We start from the raw sequence: 20,547 nt of genomic DNA on the forward strand, positions 1-20,547 counted from the left end.
TCTTTTAGGTTAATAGGTATAATTTCACAGCGTGTCAACTACGTGTTGGTAGGAAAAACTTCGATATCTATAGTTGTATTTTTAAGATTAAGTGTTTTATCTTTTAATGTGATTTTTTTACTCTTTTATATTTTACAATCGTTCGAATGAGATCGCTTTATAAATATTGATAGAGTTGGACCAAGCTAACTCTGCATTGTATTTGCAATGACAAAGTGTGGCCATGTCATTATTAATTACAAATTATGAAAATATGACTCTTACACGTTGTCCTATTCAAGTCGATGATATTTTTGACTGTTTTTTTTGATGCTCTAATTTTAGTTTTACAGTACATATGGTGCTATTTTACTGCACTAGAGCGATAATTAGCACATTAAAACTTAAAGAACCATATCTGTAAAACGTTGTACGATACATGCGCGAATCGGTAATTTGAAACTCGTGTCGATTTAAAATACTCCCTTCGGTCGTGTTATAATTTCTCGCCTATCATTGCGAATTTCCTGTTTTTCGCACTTGTATCGTCATGTACTTTACCTACAGTACATATGGTGCTACTTTACCGGACTAGTGCGCAAATTAGCATATTACGTTACTGTGTCAAACATTTAAAGGGCCATATGTACTGTAAAACGTTGTACGATACAATGTGCGAATAGATAATTCGCAACTCGTGTCGATTTAAAACACTCCCTTCGGTCGTGTTTTAATTTATCGCCACTCGTTTCGAATTTCCTATTTTTCGCACTTGTATCGTAATGTACTATTATAAGACGTGTTTGTATATCATCTATTAATAATTCTACCTTTAGTTATTACTAAACTACTACCTACCTATATTTATATAAAAAACTGGCTGTTATTTTCAATACATTGTTGAATTCATTCCAAAAATTGGTTTAAAAATGTCCAGAACGGGCAATGCTACTTTCCCGTGAATTTAAATTTAAATGTAAATTTAATATACGTCAACATTCAACTCTTTAACAAATCAGTACCCCTAGTGTAAATTTAATGGACATCATAACGTGACGAACGCGTTTGCGTTAAGTCTCATTTTGTATAGGATTTTGAGTTTCCAAAACGTCCCGTTTGGCGCGCTCTTTCTAAATCCAATACAAAATGAGACTAAACGCAAACGCGTACGTCACGTTTCGAAATCGAATTTATTTACACTAGGGGTACAGGATGTTAAAGAGTTGAATGTTGGGACATGGCATACCAAGTGACATATATGTAGAATTACACTACAATGTTTTAGCTGTATAGTTAAACCATCTTTACCTTCTGTTGATTTGTGAAGTTGTATAGAAATTATACAGGAGTGATATAAAGCTTGGATTTTGGTAGAATGCGCATGCATGCCGAATACTATACCTACATTGCATCTATTTAGAATAAAATGTAAATGCCTCTCTAAAAGTATATTTTCTAGAATCGGTCCTTTTCCTGTTGTTTATGATCGTTTAGCGAGCCGATGCTTTATGAGCATACAATTGGCCCGATTCGAAGAATGAAATACGATAACGAAAGGTTCTGGTTTAGATAAGTTCTCATTTAGATATCGTTTGTACGTCGTATAATTGACAGAAGCAGCTCGATTCGGGCAACCAATGTCACTTTGACGTTAGAAATATCGTAGATCACAGCGGAATCGAAATAAACTTCAATTTTGATATGTCGTTTAGTTAACGATCTTTTAAAGATCTTAAACGTGTCTTAATCATTCTTCGAATCGGGCCGAATATTTAACCACCTTTTTATTTATCATGATGCTAATAGAATTAATAGTAGATTGTTAACCAAGGGATGAAATGGTGCCTTTCACCCGAGTTAAACACTTTTAATTTCAAATACTAGGATAGTGAAGTACATATGCATTTAAATAAACACAGTTAAGTATAAACCTTATTAGTATTTCTTGAGTGTACTTTCAATTGACAAATTTAGGTAAAAATATCGTTATTTATGAAATGGGCAATAATCAGAATGGAAATTGTACAACAAATCCATTTAAAATCAAAATTTTAATTGCTTATCATAAACAAAAAGGGAAAAAACGTACTTGGAAAGTATGTACAGTGCTCTAGAGCAGAAACGTATCATTTTCTGCACACTTTTCAGAACAACAACGACCCTTTTTAGAGTATGAGAAATAAAAAAGAATACCGACAGTAGATAAGTATGTTCTTTTCTAAAATCGGTCTTTATTCTGTCGTTCATGATCGTTTAGCGAGCCAATGCTTTTTGAGCAGACATTTAACTACCAAATTAATTTAAGTCAGTACCTGTGCCGAAAACCATATATCTATTTTAATTAAAAGGATAAAACGCCTTTATACAGTTCACTATCTACCAAAATCGGCTCTTATCCTGTCTTTTACGATCGTTTAGCGAGCCGATGGTGTTTGCGCAGCGCGTGCGCAGGGTGCCAATGCGCACCGTAATTCGCATTCGCCGTTGACGTATTGGGATTAGATTGGGAACTCATTGGTTCACGTTACATCACTTTTACGAAATATTAATTGATTGTATATAATATGTAGCCTTCAACAAGTTTCCGTACATTATGTGGTAACTCGGATTGTCAAGCGTTGACGTTTGAAAATGTAATTATCATAAATCATATATGGCGCCGTACTGCGTAATATAATTCAAATATAAAACTTGCGGGCAAGATAATATATTCTCAAACTTTTATATCTCTATTACAATCAATAGGATAACCTTTTTAAAAAAATTTTTTTAATGACAACCATATCACGCGTTTTCCACTGCTGTCGTTACGTTATGTTGTGAAAAGTCTGCAGTAGGGTGTCCCTTATTTTACGATATTTAGAAATTAATAACGCATACTCCCTAAATATATTTATTTTATGCCAACACACTCTGAAAATAAATGTACAAAGAGGTAACGCTGCCAGTCTTCTGGACACCATATCACATGATATGACCTGGGGAGCATTTTTTATTTCTATGTTTATTTTAAGTTTTAGAATACATGTAGTTTAGTTTTATTGATTACTTAGTTTGCTTTTTTAGGGTCCCGTAGTCAACTAGGAACCCTTATAGTTTCGCCATGTCCGTTTGTCTGTCTGTCTGTCTGTCTGTCCGAGGCTTTGCTCCGTGGTCGCTAGTGCTAGAAAGCTGAAATTTGGCATGGATATATAAATCAATAAAGCCGATAAAGTCGTACAATAAAATCTAAAAATTTAATTTTTTTGAGGGTACCTCCCCTACACGTTAAGTGGGGGTGAATTATTTTTTTTGCTTCAACCCTATAGTGTGGGGTATCGTTGGAAAGGTCTTTCAAAACTAATAGGGGTCTTTAACAAACATTTTTTGTTAAAGGGAATATAATACGGAGATAATTGCTCCGAAAGAAAAAAAAAATTTGTCCCCCCCCTCTAACTTTTGAACCATAGGTCCAAAAAATATGAAAAAAAACGTGGAAGTAGAGCTTAAGAAAGACATTAAATGAAAACTATAGTGGACATGATCAGTTTAGCTGTTTTTGAGTTATCGCAAAAAGTTTCCCCTTCATAGTAAATAGACTTACTTTAATTAGGTACTGATTATGCAAATTTGCCTATTTGTTTAACTCGCGTGAAAGGTACCGTGTCATCCCTTGGTTAACAATTTACTATACTTTAAGCTCCAGTTTAGCTTATTGTGACGGAAGAGTAACTACGGAACCCTACACTGAGCGTGGCCCGACATGCTCTCGGCCGGTTTTTCATTCTAAATTTTACTGTATATTGTCAATAATTATTTAACTGAAATAATTGTTATTTATTTAATCAAATAATAATTATTTATGCTTATAAAGAAATACCATAATCATACATAAAGCAAACAAATAATAAACAAAGCATGTTCGACACTTACAAAAAAGTAGCTAAAATAATCAAGGTGGTCCAATAAACGTAAGATTATCAAAAGGAAGTCGCTTAACGTGTCACAATCCTGAGATAATTGCTCATTTTGTCTAATCCGTGTGATCAAAACCATTTATTGAAAACGGAAGTCGTTAATAACGAGAGAACACGTTAGTCATCGCAGTATTATAAGTTGCGGTATGGACTGAGTACTAAAAGTAAGTATTAGTAGTGTTGAGAAAAATAATAAAATAATAATTCAGCCTATATACGTCCCATTGCTAGGCACAGGCCTCCTCTCATTTTCGATAGGGCTCGGGCTATAGTCCCCACGCTAGCCCAATGCGGATTGGGGACTTCACATACACCTTTGAATTTCTTCGCAGATGTATGCAGGTTTCCTCACGATGTTTTCCTTCACCGAAAAGCTAGTGGTAAATATCAAATGATATTTCGTACATAAGTTCCGAAAAACTCATTGGGACGAGCCAGGATTTGAACCCGCGACCTCCGGATTGAAAGTCGGACGTCATATCCACTCGGCCACCACCGCTTTAATAATAAAATAAATTCAGCTAAATCTCTTAACCCCCTAAATTCCCCCTTACCTAAATAAGAAATAAGTGGTTTTAACTTACTTAATCAGTGTTAGTGGCGGTATTTGGTATATCTATTCCAAATTTTAGATATCTACGTCAGGTAGTCTATGAGAAAAATCGCATTTAACTGATTCCCAAGATCGAAGTTATCCCGTAAGTGCTCCGTGAACGTGAACCAAGTTTTGTACGGAGCACTAATATAGCAAAATATTGTCGCCGCAATGTTTGACAGCTGAAGTTTTATGGATGATCCTGTACTGCCTCAAAAGCCGAATTTCTACGCTCCAGTCCTGAGAGTCTACCGAAATCAGTGAAATGCGAAATTTCGTTACCTGCAAGAGTAAATAGGGATAAAGATAATGAAATTTCGGTTTTCGATGTTCGCTGCCCTCTGCCCAAAACCGAATCAAAAACCGGTATTTCGCATGATACCTCGTGTATGCCGTACGCGACCTCAGTCACGTAGGTGTATTTCGGGAACTTCATTACTTATGTAATCCTGGTACTGTCCTTCCATTTCTTTTAAGTTTTTAGAGCTTAAAGCTTAAAATATAAGGAGTAGTGTTTTGTTACGTACCTGCATGTTGATTTATTCGATTTTAATTAAACGTCCAAATTAAATTTTAGCTTCAATTTCCGAATTCCCAGACCCTAGGCTGTCCTGATGATAAGTAACAATAGAATCAAAAACGAAGCCTTTCTAGTCAATAAATCGAAAACCACATCGACGGACGGAACATGAGAGTACGAGTAGCATACCATCGATTGTGAAGATCTTTTTGTCCAACAATGACCGCATTTTGGCTTACATGACAATATTACATTTTGAAACAAGACATTTCAATTCATTTACTTTATCAATTCATATGCGATTGAAGCCCAATATTAAAAAGTGACATCTGAATTGTAATGGTGTTTTTATTTCAAAAATCCATTTGCAAGATATTGAAGGAACGATTTATTTTTACATATCGGTTATAATGGTGTTGCTTGAAAATTCCGGTTTTAATGCGAAAACAACTAAAGGTTCAGATTCTTTTGGTACAAAATAAAGGTAACGTTTGAATTGTGACTGCAACAGTGTTGCCTTAATTAATGATCCTTTAAACGTTGAATAAATTTAACCCGCCTACGTTTTGTTTTCGTAAAAACACGCCTCTTTTTTTCAAAATTGGTTATAATCGTTGCGTCATAAAAATGGAAGTTAGTGCAGACATGTATAAAGTAATAGGTATGCGTTTTTTTTCAAGCGAGCGTCGTTGCATTATTGTTATTTGGTTCATACTCGTACTTAGCAGACCGGCTAGCATGAGTTTTTTTCTTGCGCGCCACTCCATACATCCTGCGCGACTTCAAGTTTTAGTATGGACTTGCGCGCGAGCACGCAACTCATGCTAGACAGTCCGATCTAATGTACTAGCCACAAGATTAACACTTATTGACTACCCCCCAAAAAGGGAGAGGGAAAAGTCGGTTCCAGCAGTCATTTTCCCTTCCCTTTCCCCCACTATAGTACTTTTGACACTACGATAGAATGCACGACAAAAATATACCCTATGTATCTTGAGAAAGTGTAGATAATATTGATATACCTACCTACTTAGCTTAATCAAGTCGGGCAAGTAATAAAATGATCATGTCTTCCTTCTTATTGTGTATCTTCATAAATAGAATGAAAAGAAAAATGAAGAAAGCAAATGATCCCCAAAAAGAGTAAACACCTCTGTAACATTGCGATTTACTGCGTTCAAACTACATAGTCAAATGCAGCGCCATCTCTCGCTGAGTAGTAAAACTAAACATTGCCAATTTTTTAAACCGGCGTATAAAGCAATTAATTCGGGCTTAGAAAGCAATAACTTGTGAATTTTATTAGTTCAGTTTAGCGGGAGAGGTCATTCTGTCTTGTTCGAGGTCCTTCACACTAGATGGGCGACTATTTTGATATAAATTATTCCCATTATGATAAGGAATAAGAATTGCTTCTTATTGGAAATTCCTTGTATGTTCTATGGGCTATCTTATGAGGAAGGTTAATAATATTTACTAACTTCCTAAAAACATATTTGACTTTTTATTTATAAAATTAATCTGTTCATACTATTCATATCACTATATCAAACTAACTCTAAGACAAATGCAATTTTGATATATATGTAAAATATTTAGCATAGTTAATAGATGTACGCGTGTTTGTGTTTTTGCATGCCAGGTGCTGGTAAAATATGCATTCTTAGTTACTAAGTCCATCGTGTATACCATATTTTATGCAAAATAAAGATATTTGATATTTAGTGCCTGTATCTATATAGGCACTAAATGATTTGAACACGGCAACCCGGTAACTCGGAATCTTGCATCTTAAGGTGGTTGCACTATGCCGATGATGAGGGATATGGCATTGTTCTTTGAGTTGTTACAGCAAATCCTCCTGCAAACAGCATTTTATTGATATACTTCAGTGGCAAGCAAACCTAAATATCACTGCAGTGTGTAGTGCGTGTAGTGTAGTGTAGTGTGTGCAGGGTGCGACCCAGAAATTCTTGCAACTTTTGTAAAAAAAAGGTGAAAAAAAAGATATGTAAGTATGTTAACGGCACCAATCATGGGACATTGGCGTATTTTTTTAATTTCTACCACTTTATGCTTTAAAAGTCGAATGTCCAATTCGTCCTTTATGTTTTCTATGTATTTAATGAAAGCTACAATTGGATTCAATATTATTAACCAATTAAAACTATGGTTTTTTGCTCCAGTCATGGGATATAGCGCAATTAATTTTCATACTAATAAATATCAATGAAAAATCAAACTTAAGCAGCTCCTTGGCTCCTGTTTATGGTAAAATGTTGCCAGCGATTAAAAACTGATGCTACATACTTGTGTTACAGGATTTGTCTATGCCATCCCATTACTGGTGCCTGTTCCATTATAGGGGTGTTTACTATATAACAATTTGTTACTTATTTACTTTAAAGTATAGACGTGAATGAACTGCAAAAATATCACATGTTACCAACTCCTCTACCATTCTGCGAAACTGATAAAAAACCATATACATTACAAAAAATAGGAAATGAAGAGTTTACTATTGAGTCGATAAAGTCAGTATCGATGCGAATCCGAATAGGGGTACGGGTTCATCGGCCGCGTTCGGCAGCGCACGACAATGGAATCGATAACAATACGTCTAGACGACGACTTGCAGCTTAATTGCGAAACCTTACGTCCTTCTGTCCGTTTCACACCAATTATACGTATATCATGGCTAAATCTTAGAACTGTACCCCTAGTGTACATTCAATCGATAGCGTGACGTGACGTAGGCGTTTGAGTTAAGTCTCATTTTGTATGAGATCGTTTCTAAATCACATACAAAATACGTTATCGAATAAATTTACATTTCATGAAATTATCCACGGGCCACGTTATGAAAAAAATAAACATAACCTAACCATATTATCATGAATACCATAATTCTAAATCTATAATGGCATGAAATGGTCAAATTATGATCTGGCCACGACACATCCAACTTCGTATTTTCACAAAAGTGTCGAACTGCACATACTTGACTTGAAATAGGTAGGGGAATCTGGGAGATTTGCCAAGATGGTGCTAAAATAGGTGTTTAAGTTATCAGCACTTCAATATTAACTCGTCATCTTCCTCGCATTGTTCCGGCATTTCCTGGGGTCCGCTTAGCAACTTATCCCTAGAATTGGCGTAGTCACTAGTTTTTACGAAAGCGACTGCCATCTGACCTTCCAACCCAGAGGGTAAATTAGGTCTTATTGGGATTATTTCGGTTTCCTCACGATATTTTCCTTCACCGAAAAGTCACTGGTAAAAATCAAATGATATTTCGTACATAAGTTCCGAAAACCTCATTGGTACGAGCCGGGCCACTTCCGCCTCACTTCAATATTACGAGGAACTAATGATACTTAAAGCATGGCATTTTTTTACTTAATATATTAATATTATATAATATATCTTGGCACTTTTTTTACTTAAAAATTATATAAGAAATGTTAATTAGGAACACAATAACATTATATATATTACCTATTAGTTTGTATACTGGCCTAGTAGTATTAGACTTAGTATTTAATTTTGGTATATTTTTTTTCACACTGCACCCACCTTAGCAAATTTCTGTTTGGCCCTGTGGTTGACTGGTAGAGAATGCCTCAAGGCATTAAGTCCGCCTATTGTACGTTATATTTGTACTTGTGCAATAAAGTTTAAATAATAATAATAAGTACTGTTTTTTTTTTAATTGTTAATTCTCCCACCTGGAAAAATCTCCCGGACTTTATATTTCATGACATCAGGAAGGTACTTAGGCTTTCCACGATCCTGTACCTAAGTCAGTGTCTTTAAGTTTATGCTAATTTAATTATAGCTATTAAAGATACACAGATATGGCTAGGAGCTTTGCTTTCTAATACGTATGTTATGATTTTAAACCAGATATACCAACGTTGGATGTCGTTGTATAAGTGTAAATAAGTATAACGTCTATACGGTTAAGTGTGACTGCGGCATAAATGTACCTGGCTCACATTGGGAACACATTGATTAGTGTGCATTACGAGTTTATACATTTGCCAATAATCGTAAGCAGCAAGTAGCATATAAACACTAATCCCATTGATGGACTAAGACTGCGGAAGAAATAAAGCACAACTTTGCAACCTAAGAAACCAAGAAATCTCGGAAACCACTCTAAAGAGCTTTAATCATTTCCTCAAACTGATCTTCTTTATAATTGGAGAACTTTTTTATTGTTAATTACCAAAAGCAGTTTCTGCCGGGCGGCAGGTGCCTTGGGGGGAAGAGAAGCGGGGCTAGGACGGTTGTTGAACCTTGCGAGAACCTGCAAACTTCAATACAAAGTGACGTAACATCCCTACTGTCTATCAAGCGAAAGTCATTCTTAAAACGTGGCAAATATAGTAGAAAATCGTAGATTTCCGGAAGAGGGATCATTGAGCTTTAGAGCAATTTAACGCCACGACAGACAACGACGCAAGCCCCGCTTTCATCTCCATTCCATTGTAGACTTATTAGCTAAAAACACAAGGTTGGATATCTGTTAAAGTGTTGAAAACGTGGTTAGCGATCATGGTTGTAGCTTCCTGGTCTGTCTCATATCAATTAAGTGTATGGTCTCGCTAATTTATAGAGAAACGAGGGCAGTCCACTCACGCGCAGCCCTAATGACTCATTCGATATAATAATATATACTTATCAGCATATTATTAAAAGGAAAAGTTAGTAGCACAGTGTTAGAGTTTGGATTTAAGAGGACGGAAGGAAGGAAGTTAGGAATCATTCTCCAAAGAAAATATCTAAGTAATCATTATACTTACAGCTCTTGTAGTAAGTAACTATATTATATTTGGAAGAGTGATGAAAATAATATGCTTTGGACGTAAAGATATAGAATGATTTTAAATACTGTTTCTTAACACCTACGGGATCGGGAGTCATTCCTTAGTTACTTAAATAAGTACTCGTATCGAATAAACACAGTGTCTTAAAAAAGAAGGCGTGTGGGAATTAAATTATATAATTTCGCAAAAATCGTCGACGGCTACACTAATGCAAGGTTTATGATTTTTTACGATAAATATAAGAATATAATGTTTTTGAAAACCCACGCTTATTTCAATCAACCGTAACATGTCAGTTATCAATATCCCGTTGTGTCCCATTTTGTCCCGTTTTGTTTTCCTTTACATGTACCTACTTACCTAGTAAGAGTTCGAATTGTGAAACATATGAGAAAAATAAATAAAAAAACAAAACATCGTTTACCGCCTACTTCGCCAGTTCAGCAGATTCAAAAACCTTAGCTATAGCAGATTTCATGAAATTCAATGTTGTTTACCGAATCCAGTGGTAATTCTAAGCTACTATATATATAGTTTTGATCAAGCTTATAAAACTAGTAAACACACGTTGTTTTTGTTGTCAATTTAAATCAAAACTTGGTATATTTTCATGAAAGAGAATATGATGATAATGAATATAATACCCAACAGTCTAATTCAGAGCCAACGATTTTTTACTAATAAACTCAAAACATCATCAAAACAAATAAATAGTTCCCCAAACAACGGAATAAACAAGTAATTGTATAAACAAGTATAGATTAACGTTACTTAAAGGGATAATGTGTTGAATCTAATGCAATCGCAATATGTCTGGAACATTTCACAGGACCGTTGGTCGCATTGCCCGCGTCACCGACCTATTTCTGCCGATGGAAAACAATCGACGATCAAAAAGGGACTTTCTTCTTAAAAATAAAACATTTAAGGTCGGTTATTTATTGTTTTATTTTCGAAAAGTCTTTGAACTCTCACGTGGCGATCCACGCAGTGCAGTGCAGTAGTGAATTTCAGTCGTATAGTTTCTCTTTTTATGCATGCAACGACTTGTTTTAATAAGGCATTGCTCGCTTAGATCGGCTTGTGGGGTATTATGTAATGTTTTTCATGCGTACTAGAAGATTTTAATTAATTTTATTGATGGATTCAGAAGGCCTACGTGAGCAGAGCTGTTGACATTTGATGCTGTCGGATTTGCATGTTATAAATAATCGCTGAAAATAGATCTTGACTGATAGTTTCATAAGCTTGTGCAATACAAACCTAGGTATGTGGTGTGCCCTTATAAAAATGCAATTACTAGTCTTGTCTGTCTATCTTGCAAACCCCCGTGACTCCGCCATTTTGAAAAAAGATGGAAAAAAATTATCGATAAAAAAATCGATATAAATTTAAGGGTAACAGCAAGATAATTACAATTACCGTTGGCTGGTAAACTTAGACTAATACATTCCGGCACAATTATTATAAAACCTGGTAACAAAATTTGACAGTGAAAATAAATAAGACTCGCGTGCAATCCCTAATGCAGTAACTGCAAGAAATCGATTTCTAGATAAACACAAAAAAAGAAAACAGTTTTAAAGTGATTTAATTTTGGACGATGCAATAATAGTTTAGATATTTTTTACAGACAAACGAAGTATTCGTAACACACGTTGTAATAAGCTCTAAACACATAATTTTGAAATAAAATAAGTAACTTTTCCAAATTCTGTGTTCGTACTGCGCTCCCAGGCAGACCCACCTACTTAAGTTACCTACCGTAATACCACACAAATATGGCTCACAAGATAACTTACTTGCTTAATTACGAAGGTATTAAAAGCAACATTCTATTTCGTTTTTTTTTGGGACCAAAACTACATTATTCACATAATATTTACACCTATATAAATCTAATTCAAACATCTCGAATTAGATTAGGATCATAGCGGTGATTTAACGGTACAAAATAATTATTTTCGACAACTGACTCTCGTCGATCAGGATCAAATATTCTGTTTAAATACGAGTTTGCGAATTGCTTTACCATTCCATAGAATTGACCGACTGTTCGTCATTACTCTGTGCAGTCAGCCAGTCACCATCAATTGTAGAGGATGAAACTATGCACCACAAGTATTTATCTGGCACCCTGGAATACTTTTTCAAATAGTATAATAAACACCCCTATAATGGAACAGGCACCAGTAATGGAAGGGTATAGACAAGTCCTGTAAAACAAGTATTTACCATCAGCTTTTAATCGCTGGCAACATTTTACCATAAACAAGAGCCAAAGAGCTGCTTAAGTTTAATTTTTCATTGATATTTGTTATTTTGAAAATGAATGGCGCCATACATTCCATGATTGGAGCAAAAAACCACAGTTTTAATTGGTTAATATTGTAATATTGAAACCACTTGCAGTAGCTTTCTTTATACCTATACATAGAAAACATAAAGGACGAATTGGACATTAAACTTTTAAAGCATAAAGCGGTAGAAATACCTATGTGGGTGAAATATGAAAAACACTCCAAATTTTCTCTTAAATGTTCCATGATTAGTGCCGTTAATATATATATCTCTACAGTTTGAGGTTAAAAGTATTATATTTCGTCACTTCATTTGAAGATATAATTTTATATTAACCATGTAGTTTCCCTATTGTACAGATAGCATCGCACACATTTAAGAGTAACTATTTTGATTAAAACTGAAAACCAACATCCGCCCACTTCCGCTTACTGGTTACCTGCATGCGGCGACCGCTGCGCTCTTCATTCTTTATTTGTGCGTGGTAGCGTCCACACCTCGGTCTAGTTGCCGAACACTTCGGCACAAGACCACATTTTTTATAACGATCTTCGTTGCCTATGCCTACTATGGTGTTACCTGTGAGATTTCATTGAATTCGTTGTGCAATATACATATATTTGTTTTTAAAATCGTTGTGCAATCCTTCAACTTGAAGGACATACATACATCCTGGAGGTTGGTCGAGAACTAACACGATGGAAAAAGTCATCCTGGAGGTTGGTCGTGAACCAACACGAAGGAAAGTCTGTTCGTATTTCGAACACCGATTTCGCCCGGGGGTTGGTCGTGAACCAACACGAAGGTATAAGATCGGATAACGCACAACGAAACAAAGGAATAAATCATCCTGGGGGTTGGTCGTGAACTAACACGAAGGAAAGTCTGTTCGTATTTCGAACACCGATTTCGCCCGGCGCGGCGATTGGTCGTGAACCAAAAGATCGGATAACGCACAACGCACAACGAAACAAAGGGCCTAGACATTCATATTGGTGCATTTTTCAAAATACCCATATATTTTGTGGGAAATTTATTGCCTTAAAAATAGGAATAATGTTGTGTTATAAAGCCGAGGGAGGCTTTCTTTTTATTTGGTTTTAGACGGCCCAACACTTAAAATATATCCAAATTTTACTCACACCTAACCCATAGTACGGTATTAAATGAAAAAAGAAGTATGAATCCCCGCCCATATGTTGAATGTAAATCAACAAGCGACTCACAAATGTTGTATTTAACACAATAGTACATTGTTTTTATACTACACTACCCACATAAATATAATATTAATACATTGGGTAGGTTAGGATAACTTGTCTCTAAAAGTGGGAATTGCTACGTGTACCTACATCACGTCACAGTATTATTTAAAGTATATTCTTTCTGACGTACAATATTTAAACTCTTATATGTTATAAAAGACGTGTAGTGAATTTGAAAGCAATTTCTAAACTTAATCTTGATAAAATATCTTGTTAATAAGTATAGTGGTGCCCTGAGAGTGCTTACATTTTGGTGTCGATTTTTAAATGATTATGATATGCAGAAACATTCATAAATCGAACTATAAAAATATGGCTACGTACGTCTATAATGTTATGGGCGATAAAACTGGAACAACTTTGGTTTACTCCTATATTAAATCGCATAAAAAAAGAGTCAACCAAATGAATACTTATATAAAAATATACCTATTTATAATATCAGCTTTAAGAATCTTTATTTCTCAGAATAAGAAATAACAAAACTTGATAATAAATGAGTAATTGTCCTGGTCGCTCATAGGCGATGCCAGTAAGTACTTATTATCTGTTTGAAAATTAGATTTTTTCTTAAAGTTATATTGGATAATTAATTCAATTGAATCATTAAATTATAATAAGTACACTTACTTCAATTGAATTAGAGGAAATCTAGTTTTTTCATCACAATTTACTAGAACAATTTGCAAGAACTCAGTGTCAAGCACCACTAGAGTACCATCCATCTGAGTTAATCAGAAAGCGGTTTTCTCTTCATTTTGGCGAGTTGCACTTATTAATAAATTTTGTTCGCATCTCTCACAGATATTGAGTGTTTATTTTTATGATTGTAAATAATCGGTAACTAGGTAAATACCTATTCATATATTTATTTAATTGTATTAAAACAACAAGACGATTACCCTCTGATTATCCTTTAAAGGATTACCCCTCAGATTACTACTTAAATAACTAAGTTATTAAATAGGTAATAGAAATCGTATAAAATTAATAAATTAATGTATGGTTCAATGTGTCGTCTCTCATGTGTCGGTCGCGGTACTCTTTCAGCCATCATTAATGCGATGGTACTATGCAATACGTTCACTAGACTTAAAACACTCAAAACGGTTATGCAATACGTTTTTGCTAAGTCTGAAATATATGTACATATACATTTAGTATCATAATTAATACAGTCATTCATAAAATTAAGACCGAATCACTAAATATAATATTTGTTTTCTAAACTCACAATACAACCACAGTAGCAATACAGCAAATACATTTTCTATTTTATTATGTCAGTTCTATAGGTGTATTTTTTTTAATACATTATAAAAATATACAACATTACGTCTCAGTCTTTCGTTACCGACAGAGCGAATATTTGGATAAAATAAAAATAGAGGGCATTTGAGATTTGATGCTTAATACCTGAAATACTGTGGATTGTTATTGTTATCGTGGTTGATTGCTGTGCTAGTTTAGTTTGCGCTGAGAGAATAGCAGCTACAGCACCGATATTTGTGCAAATATGGTCAAAAGTGTCATGCTGTCATTAATATTTAATAAAAGAAGGAAAAAAAAATGTTCATCTTATTTATCTTTATTCAAATGAAAAGACTTACTGACTTTACCTACTCAGGTTTAACTGGTTATTATTAACTAAGCACCGTAATACGAGTAGCTCGAATATACATAAGGTATATAAAATTAATTTATAAATATATTCTGATGTCATTAATGGGCCTTGGCCCTTGCCCTATTTTATTGTATGCAATATGAGCGCAATAATAAACATTTGAATTTGGGTAAATTCTAATCTTATATAAGAAATAACTTGGAAAGTTGAGTAGTAGTTATAGTAGCCTTATAAATTTATTTTTTCATAACTTAACCGAAAGCATATGGAATTATGCACGTTCATATATTTCTTATATTTCAAGAACATGATGGATTTTTACATTTGATAATATACGAAGTATATTTCTCCTTGAATAGATCAGAGATTTTAACGAATTTCAATGACGTTAGACACGTTTTGGAGAAAAGTATAATAAAAAACTATTCTTTTTAAGTTAAAAATCTTAAAACGCGCTAGGCCGCGTAAGTCTTTGTAGGCCGTTGTATCACTATTCGTTCAGCAGGAGCTGCTGTAAGCCAACTTGCGTGTGCATGAGCCTAATAACTAAATTTTCTCACTGTCGCCAGCTGCTCAGCGAACACAGCGTATCCCACCCTGTCTGGAGGTAATGCTGGGTTGTATCGTTAACATAAATTAGGTCTTATTTTAGTTATTACTCTTAGACGAGTCTAAAGTTGATATCAATAGTAGTACCGCCTGTCTTCTTTAATTCCGTATCGCGGACAAGGACCGCTAGTGAACTTTCACACATTCATAAAAGGACCTTTTTATGAATTAATTCTACTTTTTGTAATCGAATTAAACTGAATGTAAAGTAGACCACAAAGTGTATAGAATCTTAGTGAATTATGTTTCAGTGTGAACAACAAATTGAAACGTGATTATTAGGCTTTGTTTTGATATCCTAATAGGCGTGTTACAATATATATATATATATCATGTGTACATACCTAATATGTACTTTTTATTTTGAACCTACATACCTAAACTTTCTTTATGCTTTTAAACAAGGCTTTATAACTCAATTGGCACAGTATACTTGTGTATAGTACACATGTTATGTCCTGAACTTGGTCTGCAGTCTACGCAGGTGGGCTACTCTGCGCAGGTGGGATACAGCGATAATAACTTCAATTACTTGATGGCTCAAAACACAACCCGTTAGACAGTTGTTCGCTAAAGCATTGATTTAATTTTGGTTCAGTTTAATTTACCATACTTCTGGATTTCTTTAGCAGTCAATTAAAATAGTATCATGTGTTTTCATGAAAAAGGATCATCAGATCGTTTTCTTTTATTACAGAATTGGTTAAAGTCAGACGACTGCTGAAATACGGTTAAATCATATAACTCAAAACATCAAAATATGGTACATTTGGGACACTAACTTAATACAACTTATCAAAGTAAATCCCTAGAAATTGAAAATAAATAAATTCAGATCAAAATAAATCCCTAGCACCTAATAATAAATAAATTCTTGCTATTAACTTATATAATCTAATAATTTGAAATATTAAACTATAATAATAATTTATAAGTTTTTAATTGTTTTTCCACCCATTTGTGTTTATTATAATAACTGTTTAAATATCACCTTGATTTTGAAACGTGAACTATATTATAAATATGTCATACCAAGGATACTAACTGCAAATACAGTAGGTCAGATAAAAAAAAAAAAAAGGTTATCACCATGGTTAACATTAACAAATAAATTTCAATTGAATGACTTATTTACTTCGGACTAAGATAGATATATGTTTTTAGTGTCTCACTATGATGTTTTTTAATAATATATTTCTAATGTTAGTACGGTGTATACGTAACGTACAGTAATTAAAATAAAAATCCTGCGGTCATTGGCATGGCATATACATTGAGAAGTTTTTTTTTTCTATGTGGTGTGTGGAGTTAGGAGGAACGTCTTAACTTAAACTAGGCACTCAGACAGCCAAAGCTTTTGTCTTATTTCAACCAAAACTTATATCTCTAAACATCTACATGGTTAATATAAAATTATATCTTAAAAATGAAGTGACGAAATATAATTGATGATCAAACGAACTTCTTGAAGTGAAGTTCGATCGATATTATATGAGTCACTTAATTTGAAGATATAATATAAGGTCCCACCCACCCTAGAACCCTGATATAAGTTTTGGTTTTTGCCTTCTCTAAAAATAATGAAGAGCGCAGCGGTCGCCGCATGAAGGTAACCAGTAAGCGGAAGTGGGCGGATGTTGGTTTTCAGTTTTAATCAAAATAGTTACTCTTAAATGTGTGCGATGCTATCTGTACAATAGGGAAACTACATGGTTAATATAAAATTATATCTTCAAATGAAGTGACTCATATAATATCGATCGAACTTCACTTCAAGAAGTTCGTTTGATCATCAATTATACAATCTAAATGTTCAACATACAGAGACATCTCTTTTTGTTAAGCTAGATATTAGAGAATGATATATAATTTTGACGCGTAGTCACTACTACTACTTTTGATCAAAGAGAAATTGAAATAGATTTATTTTGATGCTGATTGCGCAATCAATGAGCAAATAAACGGCTACGGAGCTGGAGAATCTGGATTCGTATCCCGGTAAAGGCATTTTCAATACACCAACTGGTAAAGGCCCTTGATTGTTCAAAAACTAAACAAAAAGTAATCAGATGCACATTTTGAGTTCTTTCCTATGTTAGCTGGTAGAATTGAATGATGATTTTGAATGATAATTTTTTATTACCTTCATTTGGATTTGATTTGGTATGATTTTTTTTTGGTATTTCATAGTTAGTATTTTTCTCGCGTTGGTGTGGTGAACAATTTTGTGTTTCACTCGGAGACAAAGTTTGCTTAACCCCCCTTGAAACCCTCGCAATGGCCAAGATTCCACTTCTCGAACCACTCGCTACGCCCGTGGTTCAATTTTGGAATATTTCGCTTGCTCGGGTATCAATATGAGCACGAATGGTTGAACAACAATTTTGCCCCCTTGTAAAAAAAAAACTAGTTTTAATGTGTTTACATGAATAAATAATTGTTTGTTCTTGACTTGAATGTTTTCTGTATTCAAATATTTTTAAACTATATAATCTTCTATTACCCACAATGCCTTATTGATTTCCTGTGTAACTAGGTAGATTTGTGTAAAATTGTCCATAATATTTATTATTATTTATTTATTTATGCGACAGCGCCACAAGGCCATGACATGAGCGCATATTCCTTGATTTATACAATAAAATACCATATCAGAATGTACTAACACACACTTCACTGGTCATTGGTAGACCTTATCTCGTTGGAATTAGGTTTACTTATAGTTAACAAACTGGGTCAATAATATTAAAAAGGTGAAGGTTTACGTGCCGACTAAACACCAATCGAAGCATATCATCTGTATTGACTTGTAGAAAAACTTTTGCTTCCGCGCTATTTATAGGATTTTAGTTCGGTGAACAGAGATCTACGAGTATAGGTGGTTTGTTACGATTTAACTTATCACTATGTTGTATTGATAGAATATGGAAATTAGATACACTCACGCCTAACGCCTATTTCAGTTCGAAAACTATTTATGCCCCGATACCGTATTCATTCTTTTAGCGATTACCAAGAATTTTAGTAAGTTACGCAAATTAATTGTGCATTTTATTAATAAAGGGCCAATTAGATCCAATTGCAACGGGTCCGACGTCGGGCCCGAGCTAGAGTTGTTTCACGAAATATCAGCCCATGCATGGTTAACAATATTTGAAATGTGAAAAAATAGTTCAAGTGCAACAATATCAAACATTTAGCAATTATAGACAGCATTTTTTACATGTAAAATATTGTTAAAATGTCCTGTACCCCTAGTGTAAATATTTTCGACAGCGAAACGTGACGTACGCGTTTGCGTTAAGTGTCATTTTGTATGAGATTTTTGACTTTCCAAAACGTCCCGCTTGGCGCGCTGTTCAAAAACCCATACAAAATGAGACTTGACGCAAACGCGTACGTCACGTTTCGAAATCGAATTTATTTACACTAGGGGTACTGGTATTTCGTGAAACGGAAAAAAAACTATCTCGGGCCCGACTTCGGGCTCGTGTGGATCTAATGGCCCTTAAAATTACACCTATATACATGTAGTGACCTCGTGTTCTTAGTAAACGCTTCGTAATACAGTGTCTGTGCAGTCTGGCGTGCACGTTATCGCTAGGCCAAAGCTTGCACAACGCCCTACACCACATGCCCTATAAAACCTCAAATATGGAAAATTCCATGAAATTCAGTAGCAATTGCCGAACATATCTGGCATAGACGAATGCTAAACACCCTTCAACTTATCGACTGCATAAACTGCACAAGTGGCTGCGTCATGTTTATAGGGAAATATTGAAATACGATTCTAAATATAAGTACTTCTAATGAATACGATTTTCCGAAGCTGAAGGCGTCAGTTACGAGTAAACAGGCCTATGTTTACAAAGTGGTGAATCGGTAGATCTCTTTCGGTATCTTTATGTGTTATCTATCGAGGCGTCACCGAATGGGCCTTACGGAAGACCAGCGCTGGCGTATAGTCAGCATTATGCTGAGTTGGGTCCATTTCGGGATGCACACTTACCCCCTTATTCATAAACGTGTACTACAGTTACGATTCCGCAAATCATCGTTTGTCCCTTTCCGACGTATTGGTATAATGGAAAGGGACAAACGATGATTAGCGGCATCGTAACTTTAGTACACGTTTATGAATAAAGGGGTTAATGATCAGTTATTTTCTTGCTGTTCTTGTTTGTACATATCCGTACATGCTTTGTGATCGTCACGAATAGATTAGTCTTTAATTTTTAGGGTTCTGTACCCAAAGGGTCAAACGGGGCCCTATTACTGAGACTCTGCTGTCCGTCCGTCCGTCTGTCACCAAGCTGTATCTCATGAACCGTGATAGTGAGCCAGTTGAAATTTCTACAGATTATGTATTTCTGTTGCCGCTATAACAAAAAATACTAAAAACAGAATAAAATAAATATTTCTTTCCAATCTCGAGGTTCTCATCCAATCACCGAAGTTAAGCAACGTCGGTTGACAATGCAATATTATGGTACCATCGAGCTGATCTGATTATGGAGACAGGAGGAGGCCACTGGCACTATGTGATGAAAAAACGAAACCCAATTGTGTTTGGAGTTTTTAGAATTAGCTCGATCAGTATTAGTTGCCGTAAAAGTTTGTACCAAAAACTAAATTTTCGTCAAACATTATTATAAATTTGTTGATCATTTCAGGTGCATTCAAAGACCAATTAAGAACTGCTTAACTTTTGATGCCGAGTGTACAGTGTGCCTATTAATTTATTTCTCAAAAAAAACTTACTGAAATCCAAAATCAAAATTATTCCACAACACTATTCAGTTGCAAATGAAATTCTCCCGGCTACAGCGGACTCGTAAATAGTCAGTCAACATCCGACAAATT

General features: G+C 34.7%; 1 long non-coding RNA gene across 1 annotated transcript in view; it reads right to left on the bottom strand.

Annotated features, from left to right (window-relative positions):
• Positions 1–332: 332 nt before the first annotated feature.
• The window catches only part of LOC133529489 (uncharacterized), a 159,630-nt gene continuing 139,415 nt past the window's right edge, over positions 333–20,547 (bottom strand). Inside the window, exon 2 of the long non-coding RNA XR_009801144.1 lies at positions 333–766. This is a non-coding gene — a long non-coding RNA (uncharacterized LOC133529489). The remainder of the gene's footprint in view (positions 767–20,547) is intronic.

This window comes from Cydia pomonella, chromosome 21, assembly GCF_033807575.1.
Source record: "Cydia pomonella isolate Wapato2018A chromosome 21, ilCydPomo1, whole genome shotgun sequence".
NCBI lineage: Eukaryota > Metazoa > Arthropoda > Insecta > Lepidoptera > Tortricidae > Cydia > Cydia pomonella.